Source organism: Syngnathus floridae, chromosome 14, assembly GCF_059516105.1.
Source record: "Syngnathus floridae isolate MCC-2025c chromosome 14, RoL_Sflo_1.0, whole genome shotgun sequence".
Classification (NCBI taxonomy): Eukaryota; Metazoa; Chordata; class Actinopteri; order Syngnathiformes; family Syngnathidae; genus Syngnathus; species Syngnathus floridae.
Window position 1 is genome coordinate 6,578,521 of NC_142426.1, and position 27,807 is coordinate 6,606,327.

Sequence of the window (27,807 nt, forward strand, 5' to 3'; positions counted from 1 at the left end):
CGAATGACGAGCGAAACTAAAAATAAGGAGTAAATGAAACCGCTTGGCGATACTTCACACGGAAGAGATTGTAAAAGTAAACAGCGCACTTGGAGCATTTGTACACAGTCATGAGTCAGTTTAAACGAGACGTGACAGAGGAGGGAAAAACACTTTGGGGGCTAGCATGCCATGGTTTCGTTTGCGTGAGTGCTAACAACACACAAAAACGCACACACTCGAGGCACTCAAACCAATCAATAGACGGGGGGGGGGCGGGTTAGTGAGAAGAAGAGCGATGGAGTGAGCAAGGCATGGAGCCTGCGGTAGATTAGTGCTGTTACTACCCTTGGCCCACGGAGCATGAAGGACAATTGGCAAGGGGCGGCAGGAAATGGGGGGGTTGTCAAAAATGTTAAATAACAAAGCAGCAGCACATAATGGAAAAGATATCTGAACACAAATGGCGCAGCAACACATTTAGACATTTTAAGAATATTACACCACTTTAAAAACTAGTTTTTAACGACTATATTTATTGTTCAGCAAACCCGGTACGGGTGCAGAAACCACTTTTTCAGAAAGTTCCAGAACATGAGGCTCACTTTGCCGTTATATAACATGAGTCCAGTCAAGTTGGGCCCTCGGTCATTGTGCATCAGTCAGCCCATCAGAGGAATACCAGCCAAGTTTCAATACTGTACATACATATAAGTGGAGGGGAAGATCGAGACGAGGGCGAGAAGCAAAAGCAACTGCAGTGCAATGTGAGACTACAAATGCAGAATGAATACAAATTGCATTGTTGGTCACCCCCCCTGGGACCAATGACTTACATAAGCCCCCTCCTGCTGAATGTCCTGCCTGGCTTAATAGAAGTCAAGCTGATTTTCAACCTTCCAGGGCTTTCCACTCATTTGTAACCATGGAAACCAGACAGCAGCCAAACTCTCCAATGAGCATGATCATCGAACTTTTCGGGTTGCAGACATGTCTCTGCTACTTTAATACTTGTCACTCATACGGACAACTAGTTCATCCTTTTGCATCTCCTACACACAACTGCAACACCACCACACACTCGACTGTTTTTTTATTTTTTTCGGCTCGGAGTTAGGAAAAAAATCAGTACGAGCGAATGCTCCCACACTATACTGAAGTTTTCTGAGATGACTGAATTTTTTCCCTCACAATCACAACTGAATCCCCCTCACACAAACAAGTGAATCACTCGCACACACAATAGAAATCCCCTCACACACCATACACAAACACACTCATAATTTATTGACATTGATATTCATTAGCGGCAAGACAGACAGGCACTTATATTATTTGTGAGACATCTTAACTCCTGTCTCGGATCCTTAGTATGGCACTAATATTAATCGTTCATTGCAGACGATAAATCTGACTGAGTGCTGTTCAATCGTCTGTCTACAGGTGTTGCTGCACCATTTAAGCCCTCGTTGAAAGGTTTAACGAACCGAACATAGGTGCTATATTTTATTAGCATTAAGCTAGCAAACTTAAACATGAAACTATCTGGTTGTTTTAAATACACAATATGTCATTTTATTTGTTTTATGTTTAGGCTGGCAGTGACAATAAAAGATCTGTGAGCCTCTCTTTTGAAGAATTGTTCTCTGCAACTTGTGAAATGAGTTGAGTCATTTGCCAGCATACAAAATGCAGCAGTATTTGGTCCATTAGTCACAAATAGGCCTTCCCAAGCACCATGTCCGAGCCAGAAAATGACACAATCCTTTTATATATGAAGTGACAAGAGTTCCATCGCTGGTGTGGCGACTAAAGAGACATTGCAATTTCGCTTAAACAACTATTCGTATGAAAAGAAAGAAGAGCCGCATGAAAAATCACAGCCCAGTCTTAAAAATAGCATGTAATTACATCTCGGTGGGGGGAATTAAAAATAAATGATTTCTCCTTTATTAACGTGCACACCAGTCACCACTTCCTGTCTGTCTGTCTGTCTGCACTTTGTCTAAATACTGAAGCAGCCCTTGAGACTTATCTCTCAGGCGCTCTCGACTATTTTGTGTGTATCAGGGTGTGTGACAAACCGCAACATTCCTCCTCCGTATGCGGCGCTTGTGCGGAAGGCGGATGATGTGACATATTAATAGACTGAGCCTTTACGTACATGCAGGACGAACAACTCTTCCTACAACGACTACACACTCTGGTCTGTCCTGCAAATTGTGTAAAAGTCAATGTTGTGCCTGTACTACACAACCACAACAGCCAATTATAAAACCAGAGACACATACACAAAGTTTTGATGGGTATTTTAGTTTGGAGCCTTACTGTAATCCAGCAGAGGAAAAAAATATGTGACTAATTGACAGCCTAGCCCTAGAAAATAATTATGGCAAAACAGTATCCAAGACAACAACATAGAATATAATGCTAGCACAGATGCTAATGCTTAGACAGCTAATATTGAGTCACAACATCAATTTAAAACACGGTATTTTCAGATTATTTTTTCCTATTGCAATCGAAAACGGAAGACGTATTTATGTGTGACTTCCATGCCGGGCTGTTAGAAGCACACTGGCTCCGCCCCCTACTCCTTCATGGGCCGCGCCGAGGGAAGACGAGCACGTGGATGCTTTCAGCTCACATGATTTACCGGCACCGAAAAGCAGCCTGAACATGAATTATTTACTCATCACTGTGGCAGGGAGAAAAAGTGAGAGCGGGGGATGTCAAATGAATGATGTCATGCACAGAGAAGGTTGGAGTTGGCCATATGTCTGCCTCAAACCAAATCATACAGAAACTGAAGTGAGATTTCCAATTGGAAACAATATAAATGTTATTAATCCGTTCCAAACCAAGGTTATAATAATTTGGGATTTTTCATTGTAATTTGTGTTCATTTTATTGTTTAAAATGAATTTCTCTGTCTGTTAAATTATTGTTTCGAGCAAGTTTGCTATTGCTAAGTAGCAGGATGTTCCGGTTTCAACGAGAGCCGCTGGGTGATGAGCTAAGCTAAATCTAATCATAAGGTAAGCGCACTAGCTCTTCAAGATTGATTTGACATGCACAACTCGTTTGGCACACGTGACAATTTGGCCTCTTGTCAATTATTCAGCGAGGCGGTGGAAGCTTGTGTGCTCGTGAGTTGACCTGTCTTGGTGCACAGCAATGCGGGTAAGATGAGCGCCTCATTAAAAACGACCCAGGAGGATTCCTTGGTAGTCCCGCTGCAAGGTGAAGGTGGTGTGACAACAATGAAATCAAGCATTTGACTTTTCATGTGCAATACATTTTCTAGGTACAGTTCAGCTGTAATTAGATTTTAAATACAATGTTTGAAGTCAATCTTTCCGAAATGTTTTTTTAAAAATATTACACTTACAGGGGCTCCGAAATGTCACATAAAATAGATCAAATATGTGATTAAAATGCCGCTGCAGTCCATGCATTCAAATATTTTGCCTCAAATGAAAGCCAAACCAGAAAGTATTTTCCGGACTATAAGACGCACTTAAAAACCTAACATTTTCTCAATAACCAACAGTGCGCCTTATAGTCCGGTGCGCCTTATATATGAACCAAATTCCTAAATTTAAACTGGCATTGTGTCATGAAATCAATCATAAGTGGCCCGCTGAAGACTATGAATCATCAATCAAAAAGACTATGGATTATTATTTTGTGATTATGAAATAATTTGTTGCGTCTGAAGTTGAAATAAAAAAGATAAAATGGAGAATGATTCGATTTGGATTAAAAATCTGACATGATGCATTAACTTATAGTCCGTTGCGCCTTATATAAGGACAAAGTTTTAAAATGGGCCATTCATTGAAAGTGCGCCTTATAGTCCGGAAAACACGGTAACCTTAATTCTCAAACGTGGACTACCAACAATGTCAATGTCATCTTGCTAATTTAACAGCAAATAAGCCATTCTATTTGTCTCATGAATTTCTAAAAGCGACTCCGTCAGTGCCACATCAGCCACCAACCTCACCGTTAGATCGATGGGTGCGTGCGTGTTTGTATTTGACTCACTTTCCTCGATATGTGACGCAGTGAAGACCACAATGGGGGACTACGTATCTCCGGACAGCAGACCTCCACGGCCCACAGCAGACTGTCCTTTAGAGATATCACGGTGCCATGGAGAACACACACACACATAGTGGTGAGGCATTTTGTGCTTCTACGAGAGAGTGCATACACACACACAAAGGTAGACGCATTAGAGGAGGTGTTTGTGTTATTTAGGTCAAACCCTCATGTCATATTTCATAAAGCCGCCTGGCGTTTTCTTCACCGTTGTTTACTGGTCAAACATAGCATGCTGACCGCCCACCTCCCCTGAAGGAGGCCGCCTCGCTTTCACCTCAGCCGTAGCCCGCAGCCAGGCATGTGCGTGGCGAAAACGTGCCGAAGAGAGAAAAAAAAAAGGGAGGGGGGGGAGTGAGGTCTTTGCTAACAAAGCTCATCTCTTCTGCTGTTTTTTCCTTCAGGGCTTGTTGCAGCTTAATTTGTTTTCTCTTCATTCTTGCCTTGAAGAGTAAAATGGGTTGAAGTCTATGAAGCCTCCTCGGCCCAAAAGATGCTTTATTGGGTATGAGCGCACGTGTGAATTTGACTCAGACATGTCATGAAGGGAAAGTGGAGCTCATGTGCACAAGTATAACAAGCATACATAATCCTGATCACGCTGATCCACTGGGAGATTTAGACACGTTGACACACTGATGGATCACGGAGGGGGGGGGGCAGAGTTGGATTCGTGCTCCCTTCCTCCCTCCCTTCCTCCATCCTCCTCTCCGCACCCAACTCACACTTCATCTCTGCCGCCCACCCACTACACACATGAATTATACATCGAAGACGTTACTCCCCCCTCCCCAACATTACGTCAGTTCTTGCTTTGTCGGGAAGAAATAGGCGTGAAGTCACCTGTCAAAATATTAAGCTAATTTAAATAATATATATATAATGTGCTGCCCATACATTTCTGATGAAAACCTCAAGTTGTGTATGGGCATCTCTTGGCTGGAAATAAAAAATGAAAGTTGCAAGTTGTTTCAGGGGTATTCATGGAATAGTAAAATAATAAAAGTAAAATTTTTTTTTAGATTTTAAAAATGACTCCCCGACCTGTTGAAGGTTACAACACAACATTCCAATTGGATTTAAGTTGGCCACTTCAAAACTTTAATTTAATTTAATTTAATTTTATTGAATCTACGATATATATTCCTCTTGTGCAACTGCAGATGCACTTAATGTTGCGCAGCACATTCCACATTGCTAAGACGCTAACCCTCCTCGTCACCAGCCATCGCCCGCGTTTTCTCAGAGAGCAAGTTGTGTGGGCTTGTCAGCAGCACACTGTGGAGGGAGGCACGCAACAACATCCAGCCTTTCAACTTGCCGCATCTCTTCCCACCCTTCATACCACATGTTTCCATGGAGACAAAAAAAAAAAAAAAAAAAAAACAAGACTTTGGTGTTTGGTCACGATAATGTATGTAGGTCAGAACAGGAGAGCGCTCCGCTCCAAACAGTAACAACAGGCAGCAGAAGTGGAAGTCTTGCCTTCGTTAGCTCAGAAAGTTTTATTAACAAGCCCAGTTGAAATCTTTTATCGTCGCAAAGAGCGGGGAATGTGTCGAGCGGTGTCAAAAAAACAAAGTCGGCCTTTGCAGCCTAATTGGTGTGTTGGCTTCAGGTAGCGCTTTGGATTTTAAGTCAATAAGCGTGGCTCACAATTGTTCTTTTTCAACATAAATAAAACTAAAACATTTTGGCTGGGTCAGCTCTGTCCAAAAATGGGAACCACGTCCACCTCTCCCAAAAAATAAAAATAACCACCAACCTGTCACATTCAAACAGAACACTCTCCCTTTATGGGCGATGGGACACGGTGATCTAAAATTAAAAACCTTTCTTTCCTTTTCAACAAAAATAACCTGCTTTTATCTGCGTTCCTTTAGTTATCTCCCCTCCACTTCCCTCCCACAAGCTGTCTCTCCTCACCCATCCTGTCTTCTCTTTTCAGCGGGGACCAGGAGGAGAGTTTTTGCTTTAATTGCGAAACTACTTTTCACACAGAGACATACTTCAAAACACCCACAGCCTCCCACTGTCAGGCTGCACACAAGCCTGTCACTCCTGCCCATGTTCTGCAAGCGACCATTCTTGACTCCACGGTCAAACCGGAGAGTCATTTTGGTCAATGGTACGGAATTCATTAAAAGAGAAGAAGCTATTCTTAGATGATGAAAAGATGACTTTGATGGCGGAGGTGTTTGCTGTGGGAAGGTAATGTGTAATTAATAATTTCATCGCGGCAGTTGGAGGATCCCCAAAACTCAGAGGACTAGAAGCCACAGCAAAAAAAAAAAAAAGTGGAGCAGAATGTGAGCGGCTGATACACTGACACGTTTGGCACAGATTCACATTAGCATATTCTGCTCCCCTCCGTGTGTGTGTCGCTACATGAACCTTATATTGTCAAAAACATTTCAAATACAAGCAGTCAAACTTCACTAATATATAATTATCAATTAAGGTCGCAACGTGTGGGTGTGATTCGTTTATTGTAGCTATTAGCTTGTCTACAATATGATGAGACAACAATGATGATTCAACGTGAGAAAAAAGAATTAGCAGCGGTGAAAAGTCTGGGTTGAATGACTAAGTAGGTGACTCGAACATGATGACTGATATTTTCGTAGTGGTCCCTAAACGCTTTTACACGACGAATCTTCGAGATAATTTTGAGAGACTATTAAAAAGTCACTGAATGTCGTGGGTAAAATTTGTGGAAGTTCTGCACATGTTTTTTTTTTTTTTTTTTGAGTTAGGGTATCAAATGCATGGCCTGTGCTGTAACCTAGCCATGTCCAGCCACTAAGTGTTGTCTGGCAGCAACCAGAGGAGGAGGAGAAAATGGGCCAGTGTGTCTGCCTGCTCAGAGGTTCTCCCAAAGGGCTGGCCACGGGAATCTGGCACCATCTTAATTGGTCAGTGGGCCAGACTTTAAAGTGTGACAGAAGAAAAAAAACACCAAATGATAACCTTTGATTCAGCATTTAGGAGCAGCTGTCCTTTAAATTGCCAAAACACGCTCTGGATTGGATAATTTTGTGCCCATGTGGCTTGAAAAAATACTTGAGCCTGTCTTGAGAATGACGAGTCAGCTCTTCTTCTGACTCCTGGGTAACATTGAACAGTATGACGAAAAAAAGGATGCCCATAAAAACAGTTGAAATGATACAATCGTGATGACTGTGGAACTCGGAAGTCCCGAAAGAACAACACTTCAGAATTTAATTTTGAGGGGGGAGGGGGGGGAGAACTTGCCTCCCTGCTCTAAGCAGTGAGTCACACTAACTCTCACAGCATCAAAAGATTAACTCCGGCTGTGGATTTTAGTCTTTGTTTTGAGGCTTCATTGCAAACTCAAACAAAATCTGCATGTCGCCCGCAAACTTAACGAACTTCATCAAATTCGCCCCTTAGAGGATTCGGAATCTCACTGGAATTGCACATTAGTAGAAGCATCAGAACTTGGGATGTTTGTTTATATGCAGAATGCAATTTGTTGCAACTTTCATTGTGTAGCACAAATATACTTTTATGCTTGGGAGAGAATCTGCAGTAGAAAGATTTGTGCAGAGCTCAAGAACGCTGCAGAGCAGTTTCCATAACAACCTGCAAAAAGACGTTAAAAAAAATCTCCCCCATCGAGGTTTAATAGTCTGCTCCAATCTGTTCTCTATCGATAAACGTTTACATAACACACATCTGCAACCTCTTCTAAATACAGTCACATTGCGTGTGTGTGTGTGTGTGTGTGTGTGTGTGTGTGTGTGTGTGTGTGTGTGTCCATGCAATGAAGGACAGGAAGAGCCAATTAGTGTCAATCTTTCTGCTGCAGTCATTTAGGCCAAAGCAAAGGTTCAGTTGAGTCAGTAACCAGCACTATGTTGCGTAAAACAGAAGTCAGGTGTAGATGTTTGTTTCTTGGGCAATATTTTATTATGATAAGCATTTATGAGAGTAAAATATTTTCTCTACATGTCCTTGGGCTAAATGCTAGCTGAATTGACAGTTGTACTCGGTGTGTGACTACTAAATCTTGAAGGTGGGAAACTACAGTATTCAAGAAAGAAGAAGAAATAAGATTTTTTTTTCACTTCATTAGTCATTTATATGTATTTCACACCATTTTTGTTTGTAGAATTATGGTTATTCTCCATAAAATATAGACTTTTATTAGTGTGTTTCAGTGTCCGGAACGAATTAGTTGGATATACATTGTTTCCATGGGGTAAGGTTGCTTTGGATTTTGTATGATTCAGTTTCAGAACAACAAAACAAGGTTCCACCATAATGAATGTGTCCTGCAGACTGACAATAAATAATTTATTCCATTTACTATCATAAAAAAAATAATTCCCGTCCAGTGCATCTGCAACCCGGCAGCTCCTCACACAAAGACAGATCAATACTCATTACGGGAAAATTGGATAAAAGCGCGCTGCTATTGTCTCATTATACGGTAACCGGGCAAGTGTCAGGCAGCTTGACTGCAAGCTCAGGAGCCTGTGAAGGGAGGAGAGACTGAAGCTGGGATGAGAGAAGCAAAAATATATATATATTTGCCATCCAGACATGACAGTAATCGCACCGTTATCTCTTATGTGTTTGAGTGAAGGTTGCAATTAGCACGTCTGATTGGCGGCAATGTTAAATCATGGCTCAACTCTGCAAGTCAGCCTAGTTTTGAGTTGATTGTCCAAGCTGCCAATCCGCCAGTTCAATATTGCCGTTGATTGTCACAGCTCCCGCGGTGTCGCTTACACCTAGCGCAAGCGGCTGTTAGCCAGATTGCGCCACCACCGCGCAGTATCTAACGTGTTTACAGCATAAAAGATTTTACACACACAAATGGAGATGTGCAGGCCAGGAAGATTGCGTCCAATCAGCTTCAGAGCGGAGTGAGCAATCCGCCGGAGTCTGCCCTTGTCCTTGGCTGCAGTGCAGCAGATGGTGACAGAGGGGGTGAGGAAAGACTCCATTACGGCTTTGTAAAAATGCACCATCATTGTGACTAGTTGGCAGAACTTCGGCTGCCATCAAATAAAGTTGATCCTGAATACTGAAGTCGATTGAGGTCGGGGCTCTCAAGTTCTCTCATAGCAATCTCATCCAAGCATGCCTTAATGGACCTTTGCTTTTGTGAACTGGAATGCACTTTCCTAAATTACTCTCAAGAGGTCGGGAGCATAGAATTGTCCAAAATGGATTGGTGAAATGACGAACACATTGAGAGGGAGCCGACTCAAAATAGATGGTGCTGTACAGTCGGGGATATCTGGCTTTTTTCAAGTGCACATCAAGCATAAGTGATGCAGACGGCAATTTTTTTGTCAAACACTTTGACGTCAAGCTCACATGCAAGTCAGAATGACTGACTGTTTTGCCAATTCCACAATTTTCAGTTATTGAGACAGACTAACAAATTGTGTTGTAGTGAATATTGGAACACAAACGGTGGTGCAACACAGGTAGAGGCTTTTCACAAATTTAAATCGCATTTAGAATACTGGAGTTGTAACTGCGGGTTCGCCGGACTCTTCCCTCCGCCCCTCCCTCCCTTGTGGCGCTTTGTTATCTTTTTGACGTTCCTAGATTGAAGGCAACTAAAAAAGAACTTTTATCTCTCTGTGCTGTTATTTTAAGCACTCGTGAAGAACTTGATGGAATAACCTTAATGCGATGCAGTTCCACAAAACAAAACGTCATATATGATCGAGTCCTCATCTCGGCAAACATGGCGACTAAAAAAAAAAAAAGGAAACTTTCCCTGCTTAAACACCTCCCGTCTGCATTAAGAAGACAGGACATGCTGCACTGTCACCTAGTTTCCATGGTAACCCGTTACTATGGAAACAGGGCCTGGAAGAGACTCGGGAGCGGGCTGTTTGGAGAAGCGCAGGGAGGCGAGCATGGCGAGTAAAATGGAAACCGTGGAATCTCGCTTTGGCCCTCGGGCATATCGAGCGGCAAAGCACCTTTTATGACCGATAGGGATGATACTCTTTGTTGTCGCGTGTGTGCAGAAAAAGTGGACAAGCTCCCTGAACGTTTCAGGAGGGAGTCGACTCATTGGCATGCGTCGTGCTCGTCTGGTGGCAATGTGCAGCAAACATTACATAACTACCACCAAGGCTGCGCTAACAGCAAACATTGAGATGTGTGTGTGTGTGTTTTGTCAAAGATTTGAACTTGATTATTTTTTTTCTTTGCTTTTCTACAAATCATTAGATCAGTTTGAATCAGAGGAAAAATCCTAGTTTATGAGACGTTCCATGATTAGTGAAAATCAAAATATAGAGAAACCTCATCATCTGAAATTATAAATAACCCTTCTCGACATGCTTTAAACACTTCTGAAATCATTCAAAGACATTTAAACCAATAAAAAGTCGAGTCAAGTATTCCTTGGCAGTTTAATGTAATCTAATTATAATACTGCCATCTTAATGTCATTGTACTCTACGACAAGTTTGGCTTCACATTTTAGAATTTTTTTTTTTTTCATAGAAGAACACGGCCATAAAAGTGACATCATCTTCTAATGCCAAAATGTCAGCCAGGGCGTAATGGGAACAGAATGTGACTTTTAGAACTAATAACGACTTGAGGTGCCATCAAGTCGCTTCTGAGTGAACACTTAAAAGCCAAGTGTTTTTAATCGCCGAACTTGACCCCCTTTTTTTTTTTTTGGACTTCATTTTCGTAGTATTTACATTAAGCATATTTTGTTTGTGTGTGTGTGTGTCTGTGTGTGTGTGAAGTGTGCGCCCGCCTGCCAACGCCTGCTGCTGACAGCTGCTACTCTGCTGGAAGGTGTCACTTAAATAAATAGCGAGCTTGTCAAGAAGGAGCTGTCGAGCTCGCCGATGCCGCCTGACCCAATGAAATCAACAAATGGCACGGCCTTACTCCATTACCACATCATCCCTAATTATTTTTATTAGATTTCTTTATATTGATATCCTAGAAGCGCTTTTCCCCATATTTACATTCTTTCTTAAAACGTCAGCAGACTGTTTAATACTGGAGTCTTCGACATCTGTTATGATTTTTTTATTTATATTATTCTTGTCCTCGTATGCTCGCGAGAAGCTTGTTTGTTTTGGATGCATGTGAAGCACCGGTGGGGGGGGCCAGATGTTTCACAGTGGAATCCCTGCACATCTGGCCGCGTGCTTTCTCGACCCGAGCGAGAGGAATGTGTGACAAGCGAAAGATTATAACGGAGGGGTTGACAGAAGGCTACAAAAGATGATGGATTGACCCTCGATGGAGATAGAAATGAAGAGACACCTGGGGATGGGAATACGAACGGCACACTGAGTTTGTTCGTGGCTGACATTCGGAGTAGGAAGGTCATTTTGGTCACTTGATATGAATTTGGCGTTATGTCGTCTGGATCTTAGCCAATATTAACGTCGGGAATTTTTGACGATTTTCTCTAGACTGACCGTCTCCAGATAATCTTGTTGGATCATTTCGACAGGAAGAATAGCACAATTGTTCAAATGACAAACCCACTGTAAAATCAAAAACAAGAATTCAAATTTGGCCTTCATGAGATCATCAAACATTCATTATATGAGGGGAGGGGGGGTAAATCCAGCTGTTATGTCAGAGTGATGTTTTTCATTAAATTGGATGAGGGAGTTTTCCATGCAACCAAATGCTGCAGCTCCACTGGTGAGTAATCACACTTCAACAGAAGGCTGCTTGTGTGCTTGTATTTTGATCTTTTAATGTACAATGCGCAACACAATGGCTTGGTTGTTTTGTTCCAAATTAAAAAAAAAAAAAAAAAAATCTCAGAGCAGCCAGCTGAGTTATTTATTTCACTTGTTTTTTCGGTTTGAAGCTCATCGCCCCCCCAATCCCAACACACTAATACACAATCTTTCTATATTGTAATCTCTGTAAAAATATTTTATTGCATGTGTTGACCCATCGGTTACTGTGGCTGCTGAGTATTTTATCTAAAATTATCTGAGAAATTTTTGGAAATTCTGCCTTAAAACCAAAATAAACTCCGCATAAAAATTTAAAAATACAAATTCAGCAGATTTTTTAAATTTTCTCTTTGTCATGAATTAAAATTCTAACATATAAAATATTGTAAAATTATAAAATATTTTGCCTGTACTTCACAGCTTTACCGTTCATTAATAATTAGCCGATTCATCGTCATTGAAATTTCATCCCGCCAAAATATCAGAATCGGCGTCAGTTTAAAAAAGAAAAAAAAATTAAGAATGAGAATTGTACATAATTATGCAAAAATAACATATATAGACAACACTGCAGCAATATTTTTCACAGTGAGCTCAAGTCACTATTTGTGCATGTGTCCCAAAAACTATTGTGTAATATTACACAGATTAGTTCCCTCCAATAATCTCTTCACTTAAGCGTGCAAAGTGACCTAAACAGTTGTGGCGGGCGGGCAAGCGGGCAGCAAGTGTGCTGTAAACGTGAGTGCATCAAGTGTGCACTAATGCATGAGACATGTGCATTAAAGCACCGAGTCACATTTATGAGCTCGGGTTTAACGTAGCTACATTTGACGACCCATTTCAGCGGGCGGGCACGTTATATCCCGCCGGACGCGCTTTGCCTTGTGTTTTCTGAAGGAGGTGTTGAGTACGTGCAGAGAAAATAAAATGGAGGCATTGTGTCTGGTTGAAGAGGGCTTCCCTGATCACAACTGGGATGAACCATCGTGCTGGATTAACAAGAGAACAGAAGGTGAACCGTTGTCCGCCTTAAAAGATTAACGCTGCATGTATTTTGCTTTTTCTTTGTCTTTTTCTATGCAGCGGGGTGACATTTGACCAGTTGTTTAATCCAATTTGAATTTATCCAATGTTCCTATTATACTGACATTTAAATTCTCCCATAAAGTGAAGTGAGAGATTTGTTTCGACATTGCACTTTTTCATATTTTCTGGGCATCAATTGCCACAATTTGGATTCCATTATTTCACGTGGGCATTTTAAAAATGAAAGCTATTTTAATAAGTGTAAAGCGTGCATCCAATTTATGAGCCGGCATGCAAATACAAATATATAAAAAGATACCGTGCCAGTGTGAAGTTATTGCTCATGCAGCCTTTCATCACCCCCCCCCCTTTGGATGTGCACACATGCGCAGAGCTCAAGTGCAATAATCCACGCTCTCGCTGCCTCACGTGTGCTCTACTGCTCTACTTTCCCCTCGCTAGAGCTGTGGGAAGGAGGGAGGGCTGCTTGGGCCAACTCCCACCCACACCATCTCTGTCATCTACACACACTGAAGCACGCACCCACAGTTCCATACACACATCCAAGCTGGAGATGCGCAGTGTGTGTATGAGCAAACGCACATGTAGGGGGGGAAAAAAAAAAAAACGACTGATGTAAAAATAGACTTTTGCTGTTAATATTAATTACGCTTTAAGTGACTCACAGACTGCACTCCAGGGGATGCTGCATCGTTCCCCTCTTCTTTTTCCCTCCATGTACAGCATCAAATTAGTATTGAAATGCATAAACAATGTGTTTGGAGAAACAAACAATAAAAAGATCCACAGGCATACTTGAGTGGAAAAATAGTGTGGTCTAAAAGCATATGGAATATGCGATCAAATTATATTATTTTATATATTTATATTATTATTATTTATATATATATTATATATTAGATTAGATTATTGTAAATCACTGCAAGATACATTTAGAAGACAATGCAAGGCAAATGTGTGAAACTAGATATAAAGAGAATTAAGTGGATTGAGGTAATCCACTTTATCCGAGTACAAAAGGTTCAAACAGCAATGAAACAGGGGCAGCTTGTCTATGTACTTGGAGCGTTGGGAAAATGAAAAATATACAAGAGGTGTGGCAGAAAAGCTCGAGGACTGCTGTCACATGACACAAACCCCAGTTCGTAAATTGCCAGCACTTAAATGAGATTCATGAATTTAAATATTGAAATTGTTTTTTTTTTTTAAATTCCTGTTTGTTCTTTCAAATGTCCTTAAATTATGCGTACTGGAAATTGTGGAACAAATAAAGGAAAATCTTATAATATACATAATAATATATGATAATGCGCCACACATTTTTTCAATTGCTGTCTCTTTTTTACTAAAAGTCACGTGCGGAATGCAAAGGGACGATGAGACGTTCTGGAAAAATCCGTTGCTTGGATTTAATTACCTGTATGTAGCTTTTAGCATGAATGGAAGCCTTCATAGATTAGTGTTAGCCCAGAGGTCACTTAAGCTTTGTTTCACACTGTTAACGGTTAAATCTGTGATTGGAGAACACGGGAAGGCTTTTACTGAGATTGTAATGACAAGCATCGGGTCAAAAAGGGAAGGATCCCTCAGAGGTGGCATCAGAAAATGGTTGAAACATTTTATTGAAACATAGTGTGACTTGTGTGATAGAAATGTTCCCCTGGGCCCAGGTCCAAGCTTCCGAGTCGTGTCCACAGCACAAGCCAGAGACAACCAATCAATGTCAGTGAACGACTTTCCCTCGCTCTCTCTCCGCATAACGCTGGCTCAAGATGATGTCATAACACCTTGTGGGTGAAATCACTGCACTTAACAAAACAAAAGTGACCCTTGACAAAATAATTGGCTTATATTATATAAGTACGGTATAAGCTACAAAACAGACAAATAACTCGTTTCCAAATTAGACTCGTAAAAACTGTTCCGTTTTTTTAAAAAGATGATTTTTAAATGTAAAGACAATTTGTAATTTTAGAATTTGATGCACAATATGTCTCCACAATGATGTGGCGGGCCGTATCTGGCCCCCGGGCCTCGAGTTTGACACCGGTGAATTAAAGCTTCCTCTCAAAGCTGCCTGCACGATTTCAAGGCCTCATTGTTGGTCCTTTTAAAGCACCCCCACAAAAAAAAAGTCAGCAATTAAAAGCGTTGATGATATCCGATGATAGTTTCCATAGCAACAGCAAGAGTGAGTCACAGTTCAGCTAGTGAGATAAATTTCGGGTCTACCATCACCTCTAACGTGAGTTTCTATTTGCTAAATGCAAGTTTGTAGGCACGGTTTGTCCTTGACAAGGTTTTAGCTCAGGAAAGTGCGGACTGTTTTTCTTATCTCGTCTACGTAGATGCAAATCTGGTGATGGTGCTTCTGTTAGCAAAAAAAAAAAGTTAAAAGCAGGTTTTTAAATGAAAGCCAGCTCCCACTTAACTTGCATCTCACGTGGACGAGCCGCTCATTAGGCTGCTGTCTCCTTCGTTTTCTGCGCCGTCACGCTTTTGCTCTTTCCTCATCCCCTCCTTTTTCTTCTGTTGAGACTCCCTCCTTTTTCTTTCTAACTCCCTCCACCACTCAGGGAGTTTTCCCCCTCCCTCCTCCCACTTATCTCCTATCTGTGTCAGTACCACTTATTAAAAAATAAATAAAAAGCTTCAGCATTGACGCAAAAACACCAGAATGGTGACTGCAGAGCGCATGAGCGAGACGACGGACTTACATCCAATAAAAAAAGATGATCTTTGTAACATTGCCGTGAGCAGGTGAGAGAAGACAAAAGGTGGAAATGAGGAGTTAGGGAAAAAGGGTGTGAAGATGAAGGAAGTTGCAAAAAGTCTTCATCACGTCAAATTCTCCCATCTGTCATCCAAACACACTGATGCACCAAACGTGACGGCCGTGACCCATGTGACCCCGCTCATGATTGTTGTTTACTTCCTGGATCAATCCCTACGCCGCAGCAATAAAAGATTCCAATGTTCTCCTGTAATAAAACGATTCTTTTTTTTGGGCCCTGCAGCTTTTACTGCATACTCGAGGCAGCAAAATGCAAGTGAACTTTCAACTTTTAGTTCAACACAGCCATGAGTGTGATGCCGGCATTTCCCTGTTATTGTGCCAAGGTCAAGCGTGGAAACGCGGTGGTGGTTGTCGCAGTGATTAGCGGTGCTCGACGTTACGCGACTCATCCGAGTGGATGTGAAGTGCCACTAACGGTGATTTGGTGCCGAGAGCCACTTAGGCATCAAATCTATCACTGTGCTGCGGCGATGTCACTGCCTCTCTGACTACATATATAGGAGGAAATATTGAAAAAATGGAATCGCATGATCCAAAGGGTTTTGATGAAATGCATCACGTTCGACCAACTGCTCGACAAAAATAAATTTTCTTTCGTAAACAAAAAATATATATATGAGGCATTTCAAGCAACGGATAAAGACAAATGTGAGTATAGTGATCATTCGCGTTTCGTTTATGGCGGCTTCACTACATCGCGGATTTTTTTTCCCAAATAAAAAAACATTTAAAAGTCAAAATAAAACTTCTAAATTGAGGAAACATGTGTTTAACGTTTAGGACAATGTAGTTTTGCTCCAAATGTTCGTTTACATTCTTTTAGAAGTTTTCGCGTGTTAGCACGATCGCAAATTAGCATCTTTCCGCTAACTCATTATCCTGCCCAGTACTTCTTGTTGGTGACCCTACTTTGCAGATTTCACTTATCGCGGGTGGTTTTTGGAACCAATTATCGGCGATAAACGAGGGATTACTGTATTCTTCCATTGTTTGTCTATCTGTTTTGCGGCACCATTTGTAGTCAAACACCCATCTAGGAATGGATCACTATGTTTGGTCGTAGACATTTTGTTGTATGATATAAAATCAATCTAAGTGTGACTTGTTTTGTTTTTGCGGAACAAAATTTGATACCTCAGTTGGAGCTTTGTGAATAAAACAGGTGGTCTGAGGGGATGTTTTCTCCTCCACCATGCTGGCATCCAATGGTGATGATGGAGCAGGAGTCAGTGTTGTACTTGTCACTACTCAAATTGCTGTTCCAACAACCTGCGGATAAAAAGATGATTTCAAATGCCGCATATGTTTCTCCATGTGGTGTGATCAAAATAGCGGTGGCGCGTGATTAAAGCAACAACTCGCAGGCACAAGCTGCTTGATAGGTGTCATGAGGTTTGGAGAGACCTTGCAAGGCAAGGAAGAAGCTTTGCACATTTAAAATCAGATGAGTCACAAAAAGTGGAGGAAGGAGAAGACAAGAGGGAGTAGGAGGAGGAGGAGGAGGAAGAAAAGGTTGATGAGCAAGAGGAGGCTGACATACATAACGCAAATGCTAAAATTATTTAGGATGTTTTCCTATTCTATTATTTTTCTCCAACTTCTCCCTGTATTGTGATAGGAATGCTATTATTGGCAAAATATTGTCATTATATCATCAAATGTGAATTACTCTGACTGCTGTGAAGACTTTTTATTTTAGATGCAAGAGACAGATTGTGAGACAGGTGAAGGTGTCACATATTTCGGTATTGGCAGCTCAGCTGGAAACGTGTGGCTGTGCTTGTTATCACTTTGATATTTCCAGCCTTTTAGTGTACGTGAGCTCGAGATGACAATAACAGGACTTTGAATTTGATTCATGTTCATTCTGAGCACATCCATATTCTGATTTTAAGCGGGTGTGCACACTTCTGCAACCACATTATCTCAGTTCTGTTTTTTTTTTTTTTGCAATTGAGTTGTACAAGTCATCTTAATGGTGAAACAAAAAGGTTAGAAATGACTTTCATTTTTCTACCTAACCTGGCATTTGAACAGGGGTGTGTAAACTTTTTATATCCTGCACAATATTGAACAGCCAACTTGAAATAATATGCAACATCATCTAATCGATTCAGCTAATGAAGCCACTAATGGGAGTTTGAGTATACGAGGTCCTCCCGGACTACCTCCACAAATTGTTTCCAAAGAGATAACGCCAGCTGTGTTTTTTTTTCGTTTCGTTTTTTCTTAATCCCTGTGCTCTACAGAGAGGATCAGAAATCACATGGCCCGTTCAAGCAGCTTGTCACGACAATTTTGGCTGCCCATTCACTACCATTGACGACTATAGACGTCAAAATCCATTTTAAGAACACTACATATAGATTGTGGTTGTAATTTACAGGAATACAAAGCAGCATTTGATCATACCACTCAACTGTAAGATATTGAAATTTGCATATCATTAAAGCAACATCCCCAGCGTATGTAAAATGCCCACGTAAGACTTTCGCTTCTCAGATGCGAGAATGGAAGCGCTGCTTTCTCCGTAGGCCAAGAGTGCATCATAACCGGATTACCTTGAGTGGCATCGAGGGAGACTAAAGTTAGAGGTGTCATATCACCGTTGGAGCACGCATCCCTGTGAAGGGATGGAAAATGTGAAGTTATATCACTCACCACTTTGGCAAGCACTGTGGTGAACATTCAACTCTGCCAGAGTGTTTGCTAATGTTAGCTGCTAGCTGTTGTAAAGCTTTTGAATTCAATCAATGTCCCTTTGGTGTTTTTTGCAATATGAGAATCATGTTTGGTGAGCTATCAAAAGCAGCAGCTCGAAAGTCCATCTATGGTCAGTAGGGCGGGTGGGGAACCCCTGCGAGCAAGCCAAGCAGTGTGAAATATCAAAGCTGCTATCTCTAAAGTCAGCCAAGGCAGCCACAGTGGAAACTCCATGATGTCAGAGGCACACTGGGTATTTATGTCTGTCCAAGATTGGTTTAGGTACGGGAAGAAGACAAGCCAGGAGGGCTGATGAAAGATGATGTTGTCATGCAGCAACGTTGCAAAGTGTGGTGGGCCTTCCCTCTGCCACGTGCTACCCCTTTGTTTTTACACATGCAAATTGGTGAGTGGAATGACACAGCTAGCGACTAAAAGAATACAATCGTCGTCAACTCGGAAAAATTGTGTAAAATTGTAAATCAAATATTAAAATAATAATTTTAAAAAGTATTATTAATTTATTATTTTATTAGTTATTTTATTATGTAAATATTTATACTAAATTAAAATGTAAATTGGTGCATGACGCTAATGTGTAATTTCCACTTCCTCCATTTTGACCACGAAGTACACGACAATGACAGTTCCCTTCTTTCGCAAGCAGGTATGCAAGTTTATCGCACACGGAATAATGACATGGGCCCTGTGCCTGAGTGTGAGTCAGCGGACACAAGGGTGTGTGTGTGTGTGTGTATGTGTGTGTGTCTTTGAGGGTGCTTTTGGAAGGACTCCATTATATGAAACACCCTCTGTGTATACCTCAAGCTTCCCTTGGATCGAAAAAGAGCCGGTTACACAAACAAGGGCTTAATAAATGCCAATGAGAAAAAAAGCTATAGTTGTCTTTTTCCACCAACAATAAAACTATTTGAAAGCCTGCCATATTTGGATTTATGCGTCCTTGACTGGCAAATTGTGAACTACTCAAAGTCGAATATATGATGCACTTCTCTAATTTATGTTTAGTTTTCCTATTTGGGTGCTATTTCTATTTCTGCAGATGGGCTAAGCATCACTGAAGAAAAACACGAAGCTGTTGTCCTCACCAAGGTCAAAGTGCTGCTTGAGAGGAAGGGGGGGGGGGGGGGGGTCAAGATTGCCTACCAAAACATCATTGTAAAACTGTCAGGTAAAGTGGGTAAGCTTTTGAGCGGTGAGAGCGGGAAGCAAAAGTGCGTGTGCAATCCACGCAATCTGAAATCAACACAACTCCGATCAATAAGTTTCTGGCAGAGTTGAGTAGAGTCAAATGTAATGCGTTGGTTTCCAGTCCAAGAAGGATGCTGGTACAGGAAGAAAGACCAATCGAAAAAAAACCGAATGGGAGCCTTACATAGCCATGACCCATTGAGTTCAAATGGACAAATATTCTGGATGAAGATGGGGGCCACATTTTGTCATAGCTACTTCCACTTACATGGCATCATTTTTTTTTCCCCCATAAATCGATATTCCACCTTAGTTTCAGCAAAGCTCCTGAAACTCCCTATTTAATTTTCCCCTGAGTCATCCAGGAAATTATTTCCATCCCTAAAACCCGTTCAGGTCACCCAATCAGCATGAGATACAATGCAAGCCTTTTTTTTTTTTTTTTTTTAAACGCAGTTGTATCAACAGCTTCCTCTTTGTCTCCCGGTCATATTCATGTCATTTTTTCCATCAGTCTTTTTCCAACAAAGGCTGTGAGTCAAACTCGTGCTTCTTTGAATGGCAGTGTTTTCATCTGACAGTCAATCAATGGAGCAGCAGCCCAGCAAGGGCATGAGTCAGCAAGAAACTGATTGTATCAACGTGTCCTTCATTTAATCTGTGATTAATCCGCGCCACCTCCCAGAAAGTGCTTATATAATTTAGAAATATCTTGCTTCAATGACAGACTATATGAGGACACACACAGTGTAACGCACTTGAAATACATAAAAGCTTCAAATGCAGCTAATTAAAGCAAATTTAAATTTAAACCAGATAATATAGCAAAATATCTTTGCAGGCTTGGTCGCAGTTTTGGGCGCCTCAGGCTTGCCCCTGCTTGCCTCGACGCTTGTGACTCAAATAAGTGACAAGGGCTTAAAAAAAGCCACAAAATTGGGCTTTGCTTTAGCAAAAACTTTGAAAAGGCTCTTTACACGACCTTAGCGCTCTTATTATGTAACGCAATAGTCGGGGGCCAATATGCATAATGACTGGGCTCAAGGCAAAACTCATTCCACTGGCACTCACCTCCACCTCAATTTGAACCAGACGTGGGAACAGTTTTGCATTACTCAGCGAGTGGCCTTTTGCAACTCATCAAAATAAACTCGTGGTGGATGACATAACAGTAAAGCGGGCATAAGTAAACAGACGAGGACAACTTTTCGATATTTTCCCAGCTACTACTGTCAACCGATCCATTCTGCTATGGAAAGTGATCAGATTTTACAGATGTGAGCCAAAGTGACCTTTGTAGCTTTACAAAATCCTTCCAGGACGATAAATCTGCATATGAGCTTAACATTCGCAAAATAGTATCAAATCCCGCCGCTTTGTCGCGATGATTTAATACCGCGGCCCAAAGTCCGGTCGGAATCTGCTAGGTGGTCCAAAACAGTCCAGTTAAGTCTGAACTGACATGATGGTGTGTTTTTGCAGCCTGTGAGCAGCTGATGGCAACGGAGCTTGCTAATAAAGAGTGAGTCAGCCTCTGAGACAAGCCGGCGAGATGAAAACGGTGATTAATGTTGCGTGCTTTATTGCTTCGGCTGGTCCACTTGCAATATTGCCAATGTCTTATCGCTACTTTCCGTCTTTCTTTGACAAGCTTGAGTCATCCCACCTTACAAAGGCTTATTGGCCACTTTTTTTTTACCATTTATGATTTACTCTCTGAATTGGTACAGGGGAGTAACGTCACTCTTAGCAGGGAAGGAGAGGATGAACTTGGTATTCCCCAGGCTTCCCTCTCAACACCATCTAATTGTCACCTTGAAGGGAAATAAACGTTTGTGACCTTTCGCCAAATGCTTTTAGGGACCGCCGCCAAATGAGATGGAGCAATAAAACATCACGTGAGGAAAGAGCAGCTTTTACTGCTGGAAAATGGAAAGAGGTATGAATGACATTCAATTTGGTGGCGAGTGAGGTATGGGAACGCCTGGCTTTGTGAACGAAGGGAACGGGAGGAGGAATTTAGCACGCAAGTGAGTGAAAGGAAGTTAATTGGCCAGCAGATGAAGACGAGGCCGAACGTCTTTGGTGACTTTCTCTCACACTGGCTCCTGATTCCTCTATTAGACTACTCTGCTGCAGCGCTGACTCAGACTGCATACTTAATGAGCGAGCAGAACCAAAATGTCACCACGCTGAACATCCAAGGGAAGAGCTGGGGAGTCCAGTACTGAACGTGCGTTGACTCACACATGGTTGTTCCAAGAAGGGGGTGTTTGACTCGTTCAAATATTTGATGAGCGAGTATGAATGTGCACAACTAAGCCTCAAAGTGTGACTCAAGCACCGTCATTTTCGAAGATTGTCAACAAAGCAAGAAATGGCAGCATGGAACTAAAACCTTCTGTTCATTGCTCAAGTCACATGGCTCAAGCTAGTGTGTAAACCTTGCCTAATTACGATCCCAAGATGACAATGAGGTCAAAAAACAAAAAAAGGAATGACGTGGTGGAAATGTGACTGAATGAATCAGTACGACTCACTTTGCACTTATGCTGGAGAACTGCCTTGAAATAATTCTGAAGTTGGGTTAACAAGTCTGAATCGTGTCCTTAAATGATATTTCAAGGATGCATCAATAGTGGAGAGTTGCCCCTCCCTGGAGACTGCTAAATGCCGCCGGCCATCTGTAGTTATAACACAGCATGTCTCAAAATGGTCTCACGGCCAATACAGCCGGAGCATAAAATCATCTGGGAACCTTCCAAAATCCATCCTCCTAAACTTTAGTCCTATTGAGCTAGTGCTGGGAATGGCATTAGGAATAAGATTAAGACTTTTAATCCTGATGGCAGAGTGTGAGAGGGGGACAAATCTCAGAAAGATGAAGAATATAATACTCGGCGAAAGGGGAGGGGGGTCTGATGCCAAAAAAAAAAAAGTGGTTACGTCATTGCAGGTCAACATGGCAAAGTGTAATCATGGCAGAGATTTAGATGATCAAGTTGGGGATGTGTGCTCCAGATGTCTGCTCCTGAAGATGAAAATCAGCTTGGCAGGCTTTTATGCTTGCCCAGAGAAAACACGAAAAGGAGAAAAAAAAAAAAGAAGACAGGAGGTGTGTTATTTCAAGAAATTGTTGAGATTGGGCTTTTTAAAAGTCTCATTTTTACTCGGACAGGATGGACTCGGGTTTCACCAGTTAGTCCAGAAACAATACAAGGACAAGAGCACTGTGGTTTCATTAACAGTAAAATAATCCAATAAAATCTCTTTTTAAATGAAAATTGTCTTGAAAGGGGGTTGTCATGGCAACAGGGAGAGGATTGGACTCCGCCACGGCGGCTTGGGTTCATCTCTCGGCACTTTCCAACAACTCCAACATGATTTAATACTATTGGGATGCGAGGGAATGTCAAAACATTAAGTGGCTACAAGTGAGAACTAAAAGAGTGTATTTTTCTGGGGTGGTGGGTTAGCAAATTTTTTTATATTTGAAAAAAAAATTAAAAGAAAATATTTAAAAAAATGTATAAAAAAATATTTTTCAAAAATATTTAACTATTTTTCAGGGTAAAGCCAGGGATTATTAAAATGTATTAAAAAATATGAAAAAAAATATTTAACAATAGTTTTCAGGGTAAAGCCAGGGATTATTATATGCAGGTTTCCCGGCAGTGCTGGACCTAAAAATGTTTTTTTTTTTTTTAGTAATTTTTAAAAAAATGCATGAACCTGACAAGATGGACGAAACGGACACAATGGAGCTGCAAATATGTCAGAAATTGTTTAGGAGCATGAGATGGGTATGTCAATTGGAGTTATGTGTCACCACTGGTCAGAAAAAATAAATAAACTGACCCTCACAATGAAGTTTGTGCCACATATTTAATCAAATCAAGGAGCTACATTATTAATTAGCATTCTACGTGGAAGTGAGTAACAGCCACTCCACCTCGTCCCTCCCAATATCCTCATTATTACCGTAAGGCAATGAGTCAGGGATCGTGTGTGTGTGTGCACGTATGCGTGTGTGTGTGTGTGTGATTTCTACACCAATCACATCTTAGCAATTGAGAGACAAACCGAGTAGTGAAAAACAACACCTGTGCGGCAAACCCAAAAGCGCAGAATCACACAAACATCTCCCGCTGGTCAGAAAAAAAAAAGTCGATAATAATTCTCCCCCGGGACAAAGAAACTCCCACGACGACACGAGACGCCCAGTGACACGCAACGTGCTCTGTTTATCAGGACCGAGCCCATCCATCATCCTAGGCTGGTTGCCTGGGTAACCCCGTTATTATTCAAAGCACGGAGCTTGCACAGGAAACCAAAATGTGTGTGTGTGTGGTAGTCAGGTAGGGGAGATTCCCCACTGGCTCATAGACAAAGTACACACACACACAAGGGACAATTCGATTAAGGTGTGACTACTCAAAATCTTCGTTCCTCCCTTCAATTTGCTTCAATTCATTCACGCCAGCAAAGCTCCCGACGTCTCTTATTTTTCATTCATATCCTGCAGCGCTGTTCATTCATAAACATCACCACAACTTACAGCAGCAAAAAAAAATAAATGGAGAGGCGAGAAAGGTGTTGGAGGGATGTGTAGCCCCAACTGAGTGAACTGCGGCACGTCGAGGGCGCCGTGAAAAGTCAATTGGGAGTTGTTTTGCGGCTGGAAACAAATTGATGATAGGACTGGATTGTGAACCATTCTGTTTCTTTCCTTTATCTCATTCGGCCATTTGCCGGCTCGTCACTACTGCCGTCATTCATTCAGTCAAATCCGGCTTCATTCATATATTGTGCTTTTTTGTCATAATTGAGAATGAGAGGCAATTGTGTCCAGAAAATATCCTGTAATGTTTCTATTCATACAGTTCAGTTTGATCCTAGTTGGAAATGTTTGTCTTATTATTATTATTATTATTATATTTTGTATCTTGGCTACCAAAATAAGATAGAAGGGAAGGGATGTTTGGTTTGTTGACTAACAATCCACACTAAGAAAATGGCAATGAAGTAGAGTTTGTGTGAAATGCCAGGGAATGTTGCTGGAGGTGTCCCAAACTTTTTTTTGGGGCACTGCAGTGAGGGAGATAAAACGAGCGCCCTGTTGGGAGGAGCGGAAAGTTTAGTTCTGATGGCAGACGGTAACCGTGGATCTGATATCAGATAACGCCGATTTTTTTTTATCTCATCGGGACTGTGTACGTGCGAGTGTGTCAGTGAGACAGCATGAGAGGATGGGGAGGGGGGGGGGGGGGGGGTCACCAAAGATCTGTATTATATGTTAAGGCTGTCATGAAATCCTGTGGCTTGACCTACATTTCAGACATGTATTTATATTTTGCACTATATTTGGTGACATGATAAATGAATTTGTCTTTTCATTCCTCATTCCTACATTCACACTGCCAGATGATCAAACAGACCCCAGATGACACATCTCCAGTACGATTTCTCAGTGAGCTTAACATTAAAGCCGAGCAGCAGCTAGTTGGACCGCAGTGAAAAGAGCCGCCACAAACAATGCCATAAACACCCCGGCTCGAGAAGCTGGCAGCTGGTACGCTGCTCTACTTAAATCCAGGGATGGCATCATCAGAATAGTGCCACTTCCAGGATGTTACCCTACCCAGTTCGGACTTAATAATCATTGCGAATCATTTTCGCAGATGGAAAGGAAGGGGATTCCTATTTATGTTTGCCTCTAGTGGTATCAAAAAGTAGTGCAGCTTCTTCGGTGAAGGCAAAAAGCTTGACCGGGGGTTTGCCGGCACAATGTCTAGAGTGTGTAGGAAGTTCCAGAAGACACCAGAAGGATGGCAACAGTCCAAAAGCAATACTGCGAACACTGTCACGGCTCGATTGACTTCCAGCGGGCCACTTGTGCTCATGTTTTTCCGGCCAGACTGTCAGAAACAGACTCTGTGAGCTTGGCACGAAGGCCACAACCGGGGCCTGTACTCACAAACTGGCACTGTGCAACCAGATTGGCACTAACCAGAGAACACTATGAGTGTCAGATCGAATATTGCAGCATGTCAGAGATGAGCGCCAACTCAAACCGCTTTACTGATTTATGGCGGGCCCTGAAATGCATAGCGTTGGCAATAGGTGTAAAAATGGCTGCAAAATTAAACAGTGAATATAGGCAAAAAGTTGAACTATTTGTGGAGGGGATTTTTTTTTTTTAGAAAAGTCTCAAAATGTCATCAATTACAAAAACAGTTTTTATTTAGTTCTAACAGAACCAAAGAAGGCAGCCAAAAGGAATCAAGCGAGCTGTTATGGAAGAATGCAATGATGAAAGAAGAGGTTAAATATATTATTTATTTATTTATTTAATTTTACCGAGAGGTTAAATATTTTCTAGTACGTTGTAATGTTCTTTATCAAACGCACACGAGTCGAGAGACCTACATAGACATGCTTACAACAGCTGGCTTTGTGATCTTTGGCTAATAAACGCCGCTTACATCACCCGCATGACATGAAGGAACCCAAGAAGGAGTAGCGGGCCAAAGAAGTCAGAGGCTGAGCTTAAAAGAGGAAAGAAAATATTTACACCATTTGAGCACATGCGCAGGTAAGCGTTCTGCCTGATAGTGACGCATCATAGATTCGAAAATCAGAACATGGTGGGCAGGCGGGAGGACACCATGCACAATTGTTACATCACGAGCCTCGGGCAGTGAGACTCGGACACTGACCACTACGAGATGATGCCCGACGGTGGGGAGAGTCATTACGTCAGATCTTAAAGAAGGAGTTGCGATCGTGCGGTAGGCAGCAACCGGGTCATGTGATCACACACACACACAATTTTGGCACGCACGGGTCAGGTCGCACAAACGTTTGATGTGGCGACAAAAACATCCAACGGCTTACCATGCAGCTGGCCCGGCTAGGAATGACAATAGTTACGAAAAAAGATGCGGTGTTATTATTATTTTAGAGGAAATTATGAGGCAAAAAGTCACTGTATGTATTTGAGTAAAAGTACAGATATAAAAAAAAAAGACTCCAATAAAAAAAGGTCATTAAATTATTTGTTTCCACACTGACCCATTAATTGATTATTAATCCACCATCTTGCTAACTATAAATAAAATGTTTAAAGTTGATCTGAACAAGCTAGATTTGCTATGGAGAATTTGTCCCGGAATTCCCTTCCTACAGAGACAAAATGCAGTTTGATGGCACCATCATAAAGCAAGGCCTCCTCTAATATAAAACCCAACAAGGTTAAACTGCTATTTCATTTTAACGGCCCCAGACAAGCCCATGCATGAATGTATGAGGAGCCCGCTGAACTCTTTCACACCGCCGATGTCCAGATTACCCTACTAAAAACGACCTCCGGTTCAGACGGCAACAAAGATCTGATTGCTTATCGGCCTTTCTTAAATGTCTCCTGAATGTTTGCACTCAACATAAACACGCACGGTCTTCTCGCTTCTCCCTGCCGAGTCGTATCGTGGTTTCCCCCCCCTCCGGTGACACTAATTTATTGTGTCGTCTTCTTCGACCCGACGGTCTCTCTAGATTTACGTTCTTGACAAGCCAGACTAGCCGTGAAATGCATGCGAGCACTTGTCCAACTTTGCGTGATGGTATGCGAGTGCAGTTTAAGAGCTTCTCATGTTTGCCAGACACGTGAATCCATCTTTACAGAAGGATCCCCCCCATATAGATAGATAGCTAGCGATCTGGACGGGTTGGAGACGGCAAACACGTGCCGGTGACAGGAGCACGTGATTTTACGATTCGCCCTCCAAGATGAGAGCTCTCAGGAGACGAAAATAAAGGCTCACTTTTTAGTCTAATGAGCGGTGTACTGTGATGTTGCCTGCCTGCTGCAGATAGTCCATAAATCAGATTCTGAGCCCACCCACGCCTCTGCTGTAGGTGATTCTCAGATCTGATCGACATGTCACTTGGATCCAAAACCGCTTTCAAAGCTTTGGTCCATCCAAGGTTGGATTGGCAGAAAAAAAGACTTGATCAAATGCCAGCCACGTACATAAAAAGTAAAACTGATACACTTCAAATCCCATTTTTTTTGGGTGATCTCATGTTAATCGGGGTCAGCGCATTCCTGACACAATTTAAAATGCCCCCTAGTTTAGTGTTTTTCTTTAGCTGAAACTGCGACAGAGAGATATACGAGTAGTTTTAAATACGACTCAGGATTGGCACAAAAAGCTTCCAAGACACTTCAGCAGT

At 41.8% G+C, this 27,807-nt stretch overlaps 1 long non-coding RNA gene across 2 annotated transcripts in view; it reads right to left on the reverse strand.

The window, feature by feature from the left end:
- LOC148387342 (uncharacterized) overlaps positions 1-27,807 on the reverse strand; it is a 35,499-nt gene that overhangs the window by 6,210 nt on the left and 1,482 nt on the right. Inside the window, exons 3-5 of one of the 2 annotated variants that reach the window (XR_015862821.1) lie at positions 16,792-16,926; positions 4,030-4,180; positions 588-3,215 (exon numbers count right to left, since the gene is read on the reverse strand). This is a non-coding gene — a long non-coding RNA (uncharacterized LOC148387342). Of the gene's footprint in view, positions 1-587; positions 3,216-4,029; positions 4,181-16,791; positions 16,927-27,807 lie in introns of those variants that run through there. The other variant, XR_015862820.1, reaches the window with a different exon arrangement.